The following is a 14,094-nucleotide window of genomic DNA, read 5'->3' as shown; positions in this document are numbered from 1 at the left end:
AGAGGGAACTGAACTTATGATGATGCCATATGTTCCAATAGTAATAACTTTGCAAGTGTGCACTTGGCAAATTGACCTAATAAGCACACAAAAAATCCTTGTTTCGTTGTTATTGCTGTTGCAGCATATCTATGGATCTTAATCAAATTAAGGTATAAAACTTCCGCACAAACTGATACATAGTCTGAGATACACAGCTGTCGATATATTTTTCGTGCTCACTTACAATTCTCAGTTTTCTTTGGTGTTAATGGTATGTCACTAATGTTTGTGATGGAACTTCAAAAAGATTGTGATCCTTATTACTATGAAGATATGACATGCATAAACCACACATTTTTTAAGGGTGTGAGATTGTTTGCACTTTGTATCTGCAACGCGAGTAGACTAATGTGTGCAAACTTAGCTTACCACTTAGCTTACCACTTAGCGTGCAAATGGACAAATCATCCGAACTGTCTTCTTATGCCCAGGGTGTTAAACAGACATTCTACATAAGTATGAACCTGTAAGGCAGGTAATATGGTATATAAATCATAACAAAAATCATTAGAAATGCTGCTGTCACTTAATTAGAGTGCATGAATTAATAAAAGTGAAAGTTTGGGCTCTATTCTAGAAATACAAAATAGCTATCCCCGTTTTTTCTACATATAAAATGTCAACTGTGCTTTCAGGGGTCAAGTGAGACACAAAATCATGCGCAATTACTTTCGACACTCAGGTTAGTATCCTAGTTTTAGATATTCAATAGTCAAAGTATACACAAGTTGGATTGAGCTAAACGTTGACTCAACATTTACTGTGGCCTGATGTGTGATGGTACTTTACCAAGCAGCATATGCAATGTCGTTGTCTCCATGCTGCATCTCAAACGCTAATTTCCTACTCTGGCTTTCACTGAATTCACTCAATCTCAACTTTCCTGCATTCTGTAGAACGTTAATTTTTCCCTATTTGCAATAATGGAGTGAGGTGGACAATTTCATTGCCCACAAAAATTCCCACAGAAATAATTAACTACCTCTTTGCTATCAGTCAGTATGATACATGGAGCCCATCATCCTCATTTCACAGCAAGCAAAGCTCTCATCGCCCTCCCTATTTTCCACATACTTGTGTGGTCGACAGTGAGACGAGACAGAGATCTAGCAATTTTACTTCTCAAAATTGGTTTTATATTATGGGGACCTCCCCACTGTGCTGCATCTGAATCGCCTGTCTCGTTAGAGGTGAATTTTATTTTTCTTGGCAGGTCACAACCTAGCCCTGTTAAAGCCATTCAGCTACTTATCCCAGGTCTTGGCCATATTTACGATAAAAGGAAAAATCTATTGTTCTGTCTTTATCCCTTTCTGCGCTCAAGCTCGCCATTCTCTTCTTAAGTGGGGTTTTCCGATGACATCAACCACCTGCTCGGTTCGCCTCCAAAATGTGTTTCATTTTAACTTGTTTATGCATGCCCCTGTCCCTATATTAGTAGATATTGTTTTGTTAGTTTTCTGTACATGAGATTACTGCAACTGCTGTTGATGTAATATAATTATTATTTTCCAAGGATCTCATTCTGTATCATGCTGTCTTTATGGATCAAGCTCACGTAAGATCCATAAAATCCAGACGCCTTACAAGGACTGCATTGAACTGCTTCAGAACCGTGGAGTACCATGCACCCTCCATCCATGTATGTGCCTGAGCCCTGCTAGTGCAACATATCTTAACACATATAGCATCTGCGTACCTTTAAATTAACTTATAAATGCGAGAAACACTGTGTACCAGCATCAAGAGCAGAAAATCACATGTGGCGCAGCAAACACTCCACCACAACTTACAATCACTATACTGAGTCCATTCCCACGATAGTATGAACTCGATGACATTTTGCATACAGACACCCACCCACCCACCCACACACACACACACACACACACACACACACACACACACACACAAGCGCGCGCGCCCGCAAAGTGCCTGGGGTGGGGAAAATATCAGACATGACTAACAAGTGACCTTTACGAGCCAGCTCCACAATGTATATGAGAAGAAATTCCTTACAGCCTCGTTCTTGGTTAGTAATATATTAATCACGTAAGTTATATATACTCAAATTATCTGTACATTAATATGAGAATCAATACACTGTGTCTTGAAATATAGCTTCTTATGTTCGAATTAACTCCAATAAAATGTACTTACAAATACTGGCAACATATTAACGACACTGAGCAGCTGCTGTTCATTGTCAAATACAACAACGTAACCAGCTGGCTTGGTCTGGATGGCAATTCTAGCAGTGCCCTACAAATGATTACTGGTACATTAAACTCCCAGAGAGTTCATAGCTATGAGAACCCTCTGTATGTTTAATTAGCATGATAATTTTTTTTACATGTCTTCAGTTACTCAGGAAACTATAGATGCCTTTCTAACCTCACTTCTATAAAAACAGTCAACAATATTTCATATTTGTCAGTGAGCATGTTACTGTTTGACCATAGTCTTTGGAGTGTGCACGTAGAGCACCACATTTGGGGCAATCTATGCGTTGTTGTCTTATTTCCACTGACAACAAACTTGACTTGCTATTGTTGTTTGTCTTTTCGTTAGCAACGCAATGAACATGGCTCGAACATGCTATTTTGCATTATTCCTTTATTGTAAGCAGAATCCACAGTCTATGCAAGTGTTATCATACCTTATCAAATGATTGGGTTTGGTGGTTAAAGTGCTTCAGGCTAAAGACTTGTCTATGATCAGGAATTCTCGCAGAAAGTCTGGTAGAAGGTTGCAGTTCCAGGGAGGAGTGGGGGGGGGGGGGTGAGGGGGGGGTGAGGGGGGGGACTTCTGCACCAGAGACTAAAGAAAACTGTATTAATTGAATTCGAAAGTGAGTTGGCAATTATTCTAGGTTTAGGAGACCGATTATGCAGCCTGTAACGAGGTGCTGATATTTGTTACACATTTCTGAACTGGAGAATCAGTGTCTGATAGTGATTATCAAAGTTACTCCCCTAGTATGGAGAGCTCGGAGGAATTCCGTCATTTTATCGTTATTTTAGGTAAGTGTTACGTGCTCTTGATCGGTAAGTAGAAACGCTGTACCAGAAACTGGCACCATAAACTTGCCACAAGTGACATTTAACGAATGTGATTAAATTGGCACTCCTTTCGAAGTAAAATAAAGAAAACACAAGAATAATGCATTTGTTATCTGTGTGCTGTGCTGTGTTGTTGAAAGTGCTCGAGTCAGGAGAACACTTAGTGGTGACTCTCAAAACGACGTTGTTTCAGGAAATGGGCACAGATCGCAATTCTATTCTGTCCAGGCTACAAGAACGTACTGAACTGGTGTTAACGTCTGACTCACTACAGACATAATTCCACATGTTTACCTTTCAAAAAAATTATCTTGTTACTTTTGTAAAGGAGGAATTCTGCTTTGATGTATAAACTACTATATATTCGCTCACTTGATTGTTTAACTGTACTTGTTATTGAGTATTCTCACATTCACCCTTCCACTTTAGTAGTATATGTGGTAACAGTAATGTTTAACTCTATATGAAATGCACAGCGCCACTTGACTACCAATAGATGTATGTCTGTTCTGAGTACTTTCTGTAAATAGAACTATCAGTGTAAGAAATGTGTGCAAGTGCATTTCAATTTATACAGACTGCCCTATTTCACTGAATTTACTTATTTTGAGAAGAGCGACGGGACGATATGTTTTTCTTGCTAAAATTATTCGAAAGCCTAGATCCAATAAATATTTTTTATTTGAAATAACCAGTTTTGACAGACTTTTTTGCAATTTTCAGACCTTGAAAATCGTTTTATTTGTATAACATGTTCATTTTCATTGGACCTCACGCCAAGTTGTCATATGAATAACAATCAACATATTATAAAAGGTCTGTGATAACTAAGACATTTAAAAACATAAAACACCTTAGGCAATTGGCCATATATATATGGCTCGCAGATATTTGTTATATAACAAAGACATAGTACACAGTAGCATATTGTTTACATAAGCTGGAGGTTTACTAAATATTGAAAATCAACGTTCAACAGAGTATAGGGTTGTTTTCAGTAAAAAAATATTTTTACGATCTTGGCTGTTAAATATTTGCAGCATGACACAATATTTCAGGTATCTTCAATTTTAGAGTATTGTTATACACTCACCAATCTCGTCACATATTGAGAAATAAATAAATAAAATGTTTATCAATAAATAAATATATATTTGACATTTTCGGAATACAGATAAACTTTGTTATAGTCAGTTATAAACACAACTATGTCCATCCCATGAGCTTTCCACGTAAAAAACATTTTCTTATAACCAGTGGTTAGGAACTATAAGCTCTCTGCAGTCATATTCGAAAATTATGATGGCCGAAACGCCGTTTCGACCTCTAGTTCTGTCAGCAGCGCCTCGCCGTACGTCGTAAATACTTTCCCAACATGTTTTATCGGAAATTTGTCGCTTATTAGCAGCATCGACAACCTTGCGAGAGGCCTCAAGTGGCTGGGTCCACTATTGGTACAGCTGAGTTGTTATATTTTCTGACTGTAATGTTGGTATATAACTGTACCTTAAAACAACTGTTTAAACTGATATTTCGTTGTGCTGTGGGTAGTAGGAGGGGTGCATCACCAGGCACACTATCATGTTGGTGGTGGATGAAAATAACTTATAAAGAAGGTCTTAAGGCGCCTCCAACTATATGTAGTAAGGATTTTTAGAATAATGATGACACCGCTGCTGCTAACACATCATTACCAGAGTGTGACCATATGTGGATTTTGGAAAGGGGGTCACTTTGTTACACAGTGAGACATTTTCATTAGCAACAGCTGTGTATCGACTGGAGTTTGTTGATTGTGACACCGATCTGCGCTGTTGACATAATTTTTAAACTATTGCTGTCAGCTCACATTGCATCGTTTAAAACACGTTCCACCACAAGGCTCACTCGGACCGTAGCAGCAGTCGTGGCATGAACTGCATGTGGTCTGAATACACACCGTGTGAGAGCTTAATAAATAAATACACACTTTTTTAAGAAATAGAGTAACTAAGGTATAGGATAAATTCAGTTCTTCAGACACTATTATTTTCCCTCCAATTATTACGCAGATCTTTTAGCTTCGTACGTGTTTGTGTGTGTTTGTGTGTGTGTGTGTGTGTGTGTGTGTGTGTGTGTGTGTGTGTGTGTGTGTGTGTGTTTATGTACACAAGATGAATCACCTACAACATGCACCGCAAATATTGGGATTGAAGTGTGGTTTTCACAAAACGGACTGGCAGTTAGCGGCTCTTACCGTTAGCCAATAAACAGACTCCAATAATTCTACAAAGTGTATCAGTTTTGCAAACATGCACTTTTTTAAATGGAAGAATGTCTACTGACATCAATGTCTGTAGTATTTGTCGTAGGATTCTGGTGTGAGATGTTTACGAGATATCGTATTTTAAAAAGGTTACACATTAGCACTTGGTTGTCTATTCAACCTGTGCAGTTGCTAGGTGCGATGCTGTTATGTTTGCTTTGCGGGTTCTTGTGTGTTCCTTGAGTGCAGTGTGACTTGCTACTTAGTTCGTGTGTGAGAGTCAGTCCTAGTAGTAGATCGTTAGTGGATGATGGGATTTACCAATGAAGAAAAAGACAACTTGCTCAAGGTTTACGGTGAATGGAAGAAAGTAGTTCGTTTTTGCACAGTGTAGATGTCAACCATCTTTGCAGTTGTTAATTGTTCCACAAGTTTGGTGAAAGTGGTAGTGTAACACCTAGGCAATGTATCAGATGGAAACAAGTAATGACAAAAAAGGGGGAAATTAATGTTATTGCCGCTTCTGTAGTTGATACGAACATAAGCTCCCACTCAACCACAAGAGGTAGTAGGGTGAGTCAGCCAAGTGCCCTGTGTATTCTTGGTCGACACTGATTCCATCACTATCACTTCTCTCTCCATAAAGAGCTGCACGTAAACAATTACAAAAATCACGTTAACTTTTGTACATGAGCATTGAGACAGAATGCTCCGAATGCATCATGTATCGTTTTAGCATGAAGGCACATTTACCAATCATGGCCGGGCAAACTGCTGAAACAGGCACTATTGATCTGTTGACAATACCTGTTGGCTTCGTCAGGCGGAATGTTGGAGTCTAAGCAGTGTAAAGTGTGGGGAAGGACAATGAACCTTTACCTCATAGGCTCGTTTTTCATAGAGGTAACACTGAACGCGTACATATAGTGCAGTCTCCTAACAGACCTTCTTCCACATACGCTAGTACGCGTTCCTGTGCAGACTAGGAGGAACCTATGTTCCCATCATAGAAGTTCTGCAGCTCACAGTTCAGAAGTACTACAGCATGTCTTCACAAATTATTACCAAATCGTTGGACGTATACCTTGGCCTGCCCATTCGATGGATATGATGCACGTCGAATTTTTCGTGTGGCAAAATTGAAAGGCCAGGTCTGAAAAGAGTTACCAACTACACTTAGTGATGCGTAATGACTTATTATTGCCTTAAATATTAGCATGTGTGCAGAGTCCTTCCATACCAGACTGGAAGCATGTAATACCACTGATGGTGATCATTTTAAACATTGCCTCTGAAGGTCAGTTGTCTCGTTCTTAGTCATTACTAATATAACTGATGTATGCACTTGCGTTATTCTGTAATGCATGCGACCCCAGATATTGTACAAGTATCGGTGTGGAAACTTTTCAAAGTGCAATGTTTCATGAGCGACTCGCACTAGAATCCAAAAGCGAACACCACTGACATTGTAATGGATTCTGCTTCTACTTTGTTAACATCAATAGGAATGTTTGCTCAAAAAATATACTTCCTAAACATTTTGTCAGTATCATGACTGGCTAACAGTATGAGGCCCTGACTACCGATCCATTCTGTGAAAACTGCACATCAACAGCACTTTTCATTTATTTGTATAAATAAAGTTTTGATAAAAATATTTGAGTCGTGTGTTTGAATTTGATGGTATGGAAATAGACAGAACGGGAACTATCAAAAAACCTAATCGGTTTTGGGTTGAGAGCCATTATGTTTTAACCATCAGGTCACCACACTAAATGTTGGTTTTACTGCAATACCATCTATCATCGACTGAAACCCTGCTGCACTTTTAGTTACTCTGATGTTCGAAAGATACATACCCCTCCATGTCATACTACCATGTCTGATATAAGCTGAGCCGTTTCAGTTTTATTGCTGTAGCGATTCTGAATCACTGACTTGATGTACTCCATTGTCGTCATATTCAAGCAGAGAGATAAAATTTATACTGCGAGGGAAAAATGTCTCTTACCTATATTGTGTATATGTATAAGTCTCGACATACCTATGTACTACTATAAAACTGATTTAACTCCAAAATACGTAATCATATTCACATAATGATTTCTGATATGCGCACAGTGCAGCTATCAACATACTCTGAGTTTTGGAGCTATCATTGTGTAACTGCACGCACGTAAATGTCTATATTGCTAGCGTCTTGTGGCCTTTCTGGATACAAAATTTTAGCACACATTCCATCAATCTCCCTATATAAACCAGATAGGGAAAAGGAGATGAAACACAAACGTAAATACTAAAGCAGAGAAATCTTTTTAATGTTAAAAGCAATGTTATGAATGTGTACGTGTCTCCATCTCAGAATCTGTGAACACGTAAGACTGAATTGGAGCATCGCAGTATGCGGACGTATGCCTGCAATGTATGTATTATAAGATGGTCACATGATCAACAACTTGAAATATCTTAGACAGGTCTGCCCACCAACGGTGACGAGAACGAAATGAGACACACAAACAGCAACAAACATAGTTGTGAAACCTAAGAGAGTAGTGGTCTGTTGTCTACGACAAAGCACTGATTTCTGACTGGAGATAAACTTCGTGTCGGTAACAGTGGAAATCCAACGACATTCAGCAGAAAATCCATCTGTGCCTGAAAAACATTGTGCAGGGAATTTAAGAACTGTAGATCGATTGGGTGGCTGAAATGTTAATGGGTATTAAGCAAAACAAGTGGCTTACACCCTTAGTGAAATGCAGAATATGTGACGACATAATCATGTGACCAGAAGTGTCATAATCGAAGATAGTTTATATATTATGTGGTGTGTTGAAAGCACCTCTCTCTCTCTAACGTAGTAGATGCCTGTGAAATGTGTTTTTGAGCTGTACAGAATAGGAATACGTCTACACTCATCTCCTGAAGCAGTGTCGTTGAGTAATTCAGTGTGTCATGTTCGGGAAATTCGGTTAGCTCATTCTAAATATTGAACATCTGATGCGAGGTTGGTTTCATTTGTGACGCTAGATTGTATTACACTGATAATGAAAATAAAAGTAACGTTTCCATTGCGGCAAATGTTGAGATGTTAAGAAATGCACTTCCATGTGTTGTACATGCTGTATGATTTATTAACAGCTTGTTCGGAATTCTTGTAAAGGTTAGAAAGATTGTGGGTAATGTTTGTTGGAAGAGAAATGCAAAAATTAAGCCTAGGAAGAGGCTAACATTAAACATCTGTCAAATCTTTTGAAAGCAGCGTCATTGCCCCATGTGACAATGGGAGCTTCTGACTAGGCTTGCCTGTAAAATCTGATTATGGGAAGAAGTGGAAGTGCTATTCTTTCCATGCAGATATATCGCTGCTTGAATTAAATGTGGTCCTCACCTTTACTTCTTTAGTGCATGCCGGAGACCTACTTTAGAAAGAGTAACAACATTTTTTATGAAGAAAGTGACTCTTTAGAAGAATTTCAGTTATTTTCTTATATATTTTTCACACGTTGTGAAAAATTAAGAACTATAGTTAGACTTTTTTTGTTAATGCTCCCTTCACCAACCACACTTAGATATGCTCTTGATACGATAGCTATGATCTAGTAATAATGCAGAAAGCATTTGTCCATTCAACATTGCAGAAATTTTTCTATTTCTTATTGCTTGGGCTTTTTTCGTGTTCCTTCTCTGACTTAGACGCTTTCGCTCGTCAATGCATTTTTCTGGGTTATCTTCTCTGACAAAAGCCGAATGAGATAGTTGCTATGCAGTGTATTTCACTAAGGTAAAGCAATACTATTGCCCTTCAGTACAATAAAGAACGATCGTAACCTCTTACAGCCTTAATGTCGGGCGCTAAAATTTAAGCTTATGTTATTCTGTTACCTAAATGTGTAACGAACATGTTGTACTTCTTTCACTGTTGACACTCCTGGTTCTTGGCTCTGAGAGGCAGGAATATCGATACATGTTCAGTATCACCTACCGGAGTAGTGGAATTGACTAATGGTGAACTATATGCGGCGAAAGTGATTTAAACGGTTTAAAGAAGGGATACTATCAGTTTCAAATGAAAGTGGATCAGGCGCTCCTGCTATTGCTTTTACGGAAGCAAACATCACCACCGCTGCAGTCAGTGTGAGAAAGGATCGACGAATAACCACACAAACACCTTCTGATATACTGAAATTTTCATTGAATGCCACCCATACGTGATAGAAAATTTAAACACGAGACTTGTTCACACGTGGTGCGTTTCAAGATAGCTGACTCACAAAAGGACATTTGTGGCATGTCTGCATGTAGTTGATGTTCTTAGAAGAATATCTGGAGTTTCTTTCAAAGGTAATGTTGTCTGATGAAACTTGGCTCTCTCATTTTGGTCCTTAGAGCAAGAAGTAAAACTTAGCCTGGAAATTTCCTTCATTAACAACCCCCAAAAACGTACGAGTGGTTGTTACTTCTGAGAAAGTTGTGCTCATCACACTTTTTGACATTCATGGAGTGGTTAATCAGCATGTTGTATGTGAACACAAACCAATAACTACCCTACTACAGGGATGCCATGAAAACATTGCAAATTAGTTTCAAGCGCTAAAGACTACACATCCGTGAAACGGTAATGCACGGCCGCATACTGCAAATGTTATTACCGAATATTTTGCAAACTTCAGCGTGAAGTGCTTTCTTATAGTTCAGATTTAGCCCCGTGCTACTTCTTTCTATCCCCATCCTGAACCGATATACTTATTTTGGTGGAAGGTCTATCCCATTACCTGGAGCGAAGGTTGCAGAGGTGGTTCTGAACGATCCGTCAAAAATGATTTCCACCCTGTCTTCACAGACTTGGCAGAAGCGCTGGACAAGTGCATCACATCCAAAAGAGACTGTTTCAAGATGAACGATCAAAAGTATGAGGATGAGTAAAGGCATGTGGTCAAAAAAGCTACGATCATTCTTAACAGCTAGAAATGTTCGGTTACATAAGTATTTTCTTTTTCTTTCCTAGGGAAACTGTGTCCATATGGTTCAGTGATGTATCATTAGCCTTAGGTCTGATATCGTCAGTAATAATTGAAAAAGAATTTAGTTGAAGGGGTATGTGCCAAGCTATATCGGTGTGTTTCATATCATTACACCGATGAATTGTTGGTTTTGTACCTACCTAAGGAGGTCACGATGCCAGAGGCCACTGAAATCAAGAGGTATGGATTTTGTTGGTAGCATACTTCTTGTATAGGAGGAAATGGAGCAGGACGCAAAACACTGAAAAATAAATTTCAACTGATGGATTTTCTGTATATGAATAGTGCCGGTTCAGCAATTCAAACCGGGCTTTATTGATAAAAATGTATTAACCTAGTCTCACAGCTGGTAGTGCTTCCTCGAAGACGTCAATACCCCTGTTGTAAAAATTTGTAACAGCCTGTCAAATGAAAACCTGAGTTGTGGGATGAAGCAGCTGAAAATGCCTTCAGTGAACTCAGTATGACATGATGTACCATACTTCTGCCAGCTGTCACCTCGTCGTTGAGCGGGAAACACGTGCACGTATGGCATGAGTCATGGCTCGGCATGAGGGTAAATAAGCTGCGTTAACTGAAGCTAACAGACTGTGGAGTACTTCATGCTAGTCAAAACGACATAATGAAGTCATCTTGACATACCATCGCACATAAGAGTGTCCATTATTGCGTGGCTTTCTACTCTAGAAGATCTGCCAGTCCGTCGTTCTGTGTCGTACGTCTCACCATAAACAACACTTTATGAGAGCGTATTATGTTTTCGGACCAGAGAGCAGCCTCTGATATAAGTGGCTATCTGCCCTCTGTTTCAGCTAGCGCAGAGATGATAAATTTGGAATTTTTTTGCATAGCGTGGACTCCAACTAAGGAAGTTGAGTGGCTTTTCTTCTATTTTCCTAATGATCAGCCAGTCACGTACATCTACCACACAGTTCTAATCATTTTTATTGTGTCTGTGCTAATTTTCTGCTAATATTGATAAACTAGTCTATCAATTTTTTTCTGGTTATATTTACTCATCCAGACACATAATCATCTTTTTTTATTGTATCCATTTAGACATATTTTCCTACAGGGCATAAAGAGCTTGACGTTGTGAGCCCGTTCAGTCGTGTTATCATCATCACCACCATCTTCACAATCATCATGATCAGCACCATCATTATCAAGTAACTACCACTACTATGTGTGTGAATTCCTAAGGGACCAAACTCATCAGGTCATCTGCCCATAGACTTACACACTGTTTAAACTAACTTATGTTAAGAACGACACACACACCTATTCCTGAGGGAGGTCTCGAACTTCCAGGAGGAGGGGGAGAGCAACTAACGTTTAAATTACAACAAAATGTGTAATCATGTAGTCAGAAAAAGTATTCCACATCTCGATAGGTGATAGTGTGGCCTAAGACAGCGTTAATTGAGAGTGATTAAAATTCTTTTTGATATATAATCGCATTGTGCATGTGTAATATTCTCTGATGTTTCAGCCACAGTTAACGTAAATACCCTGAGGAAGGGCACTTTCAACAGCGCTCGAAACGTCGGAGAATTTTACACATTGACAATGCTATCACAAATCCATAATCAATTTATTGACTGTTACAACGGCCCTAGAAGCGTAAATACACAAATTTTAATTGAGTTTTATATTTAATAGGTCAGTTCTGTTAATGGGTTTTCCAAACAACGTGTTATACTGGATCTATTTCTCGGCAAATTATACTGAATAATACAGTCATTCATCTAATCATATTGAAAATTTCCTACTGAAAAATATTACTAATATTAAAATACATACATTCCTGAAAACTTCCTAATACCAAATTGTAGTGGGCTTTGGTTACATTTGTTAGTTTCCCTTGTACTCAGAATGTTTCTTCTACCGTCTCAGTCACCTAATTGTGGCATACATTTTGCTTATATTTTAGGCACTATGTGCTGTTACATCTGGAATTCCTTAATATCTGCTATATCTCTTGAATTTTTGTTTTTTACAATATAGCTTCATCAGCACATCCTCCCTACTCTTTCATCCTGTTACAAAACCTGTTTTGTGCTTTAATCTCTTTATTTTTCCTCAGGTCTTCTCATACTTGCAAGACACTCCATTTTACGTGATTATTGTTCCAGTGAAGCTAACTTGTGAAACCTCTTGACCCATGAAAACTACGTGTCAAACGGGAACTCGCACATGGCATCTGTGCCTTTTGCTGTCAGTACTCAGCCGACTGATTCATCCACCCAAAATACTCCTCCTGGCCTCATAGCTTCACTACAACTTGTCACTAGTTCCCTTGCGTTGCTTATGGGAAGAGAATTCCCTGAACAAAGTATTCTGTGGGGAAATGGCTTACTCACATCATAGACGAACTGTTTCCAGAAAGCGGCTTAAAACACATTCTCAAACCAATCCCGTAGTGTGTGACTAAACCTAATCTTGACAATATCGCTTCTTTCGGGAGTGCTTGTTATGCAAGACTGCCTCTGTAAAGATTGGGGGGGTTGGAGAAGAGGTACCGGGGGGAAGTAGAACTATGTAGGTGGGTCGTGGCTCATGCGTCGATATCTTAGTCGGTACAGGACAGCCCCAGGAAACACGAAATTCCCAGTTTCATGTCGCACTCCTGGAGACAGTTTTCATCTACCAGAAAGTTTCAGCTCAGCAAATACTGCGCTGCACAGCGAAAATTCCTCTCGGATACGTAACGTGTATTTGTGTGATAAAATTGCGCACATTGTGATCCGTAAATAATATGTTGAAGAAATTGTAGGACTTCTGAGGTTCGTGTTCTTGTCCGTTTGCCAAAGAGTGTCTGTCGCGTGATTGCTAGAGTGGCTATGGCACAAGCCATTATGTAAGTTCCTTGGTGCACAACGATCTCTAAGTGCTATCCCAGCCTAGACTAACGAAGTAACAGGAAATCACATCTGTATGTGGGGTCTACTACCGAGCTACAAATAACACACGAGACTGCCAGGGCCAGGAATTTTTGGCTGGACTCGTGAGCAGTGAGCGAGCTCGTCTGATCTACGCTCATCATAGTCTCAGTGATTTCGAATTTCAGATCATGGATTAACACTGGCAGATTGACTACTCACCTCGTACCAGCATAACTCTCACATCAATACTGTCATTTTGCAGCCAGTCAATGAGTCTCCTTAAGCACTCGAGAACATACGTTGCCAGTTATTGAGTCATAATGCTGTCAGGAAATCACATCTGTATGTGGGGTCTACTACCAAGCTACAAATAACACACGAGACCGCCAGGGCCAGGAATTTTTGGCTGGACTCGTGAGCAGTGAGCGAGCTCGTCTGATCTACGCTCATCATAGTCTCAGTGATTTCGAATTTCAGATCATGGATTAACACTGGCAGATTGAATACTCACCTCGTACCAGCATAACTCTCACATCAATACTGTCATTTTGCAGCCAGTCAATGAGTCTCCTTAAGCACTCGAGAACATACGTTGCCAGTTATTGAATCATAATGCTGTTTGCACTGCAGGTCGGTGAGTACCTACAAGGTTGTTGATCGAGGTTGTTGCGTTATGGGTACAAATAGTTTAATAATGTGAAAATTTACTTTGGAAATTGGAATCAACACTGGTTGTTTCCAATAATTCTCGTAAATCCACCAAGTACCACTGGGTTTAATATGACCTCATGAGCACATTGGGAAAAAATGTACCACTTTCTCTCTCTAAGTCAGTT

Source organism: Schistocerca gregaria, chromosome 6 (genome assembly GCF_023897955.1).
Source record: "Schistocerca gregaria isolate iqSchGreg1 chromosome 6, iqSchGreg1.2, whole genome shotgun sequence".
NCBI classification, from domain to species: Eukaryota; Metazoa; Arthropoda; class Insecta; order Orthoptera; family Acrididae; genus Schistocerca; species Schistocerca gregaria.
The sequence above is the reverse complement of the archived record's forward strand: the minus strand, read 5'-3'. Positions refer to the sequence as shown.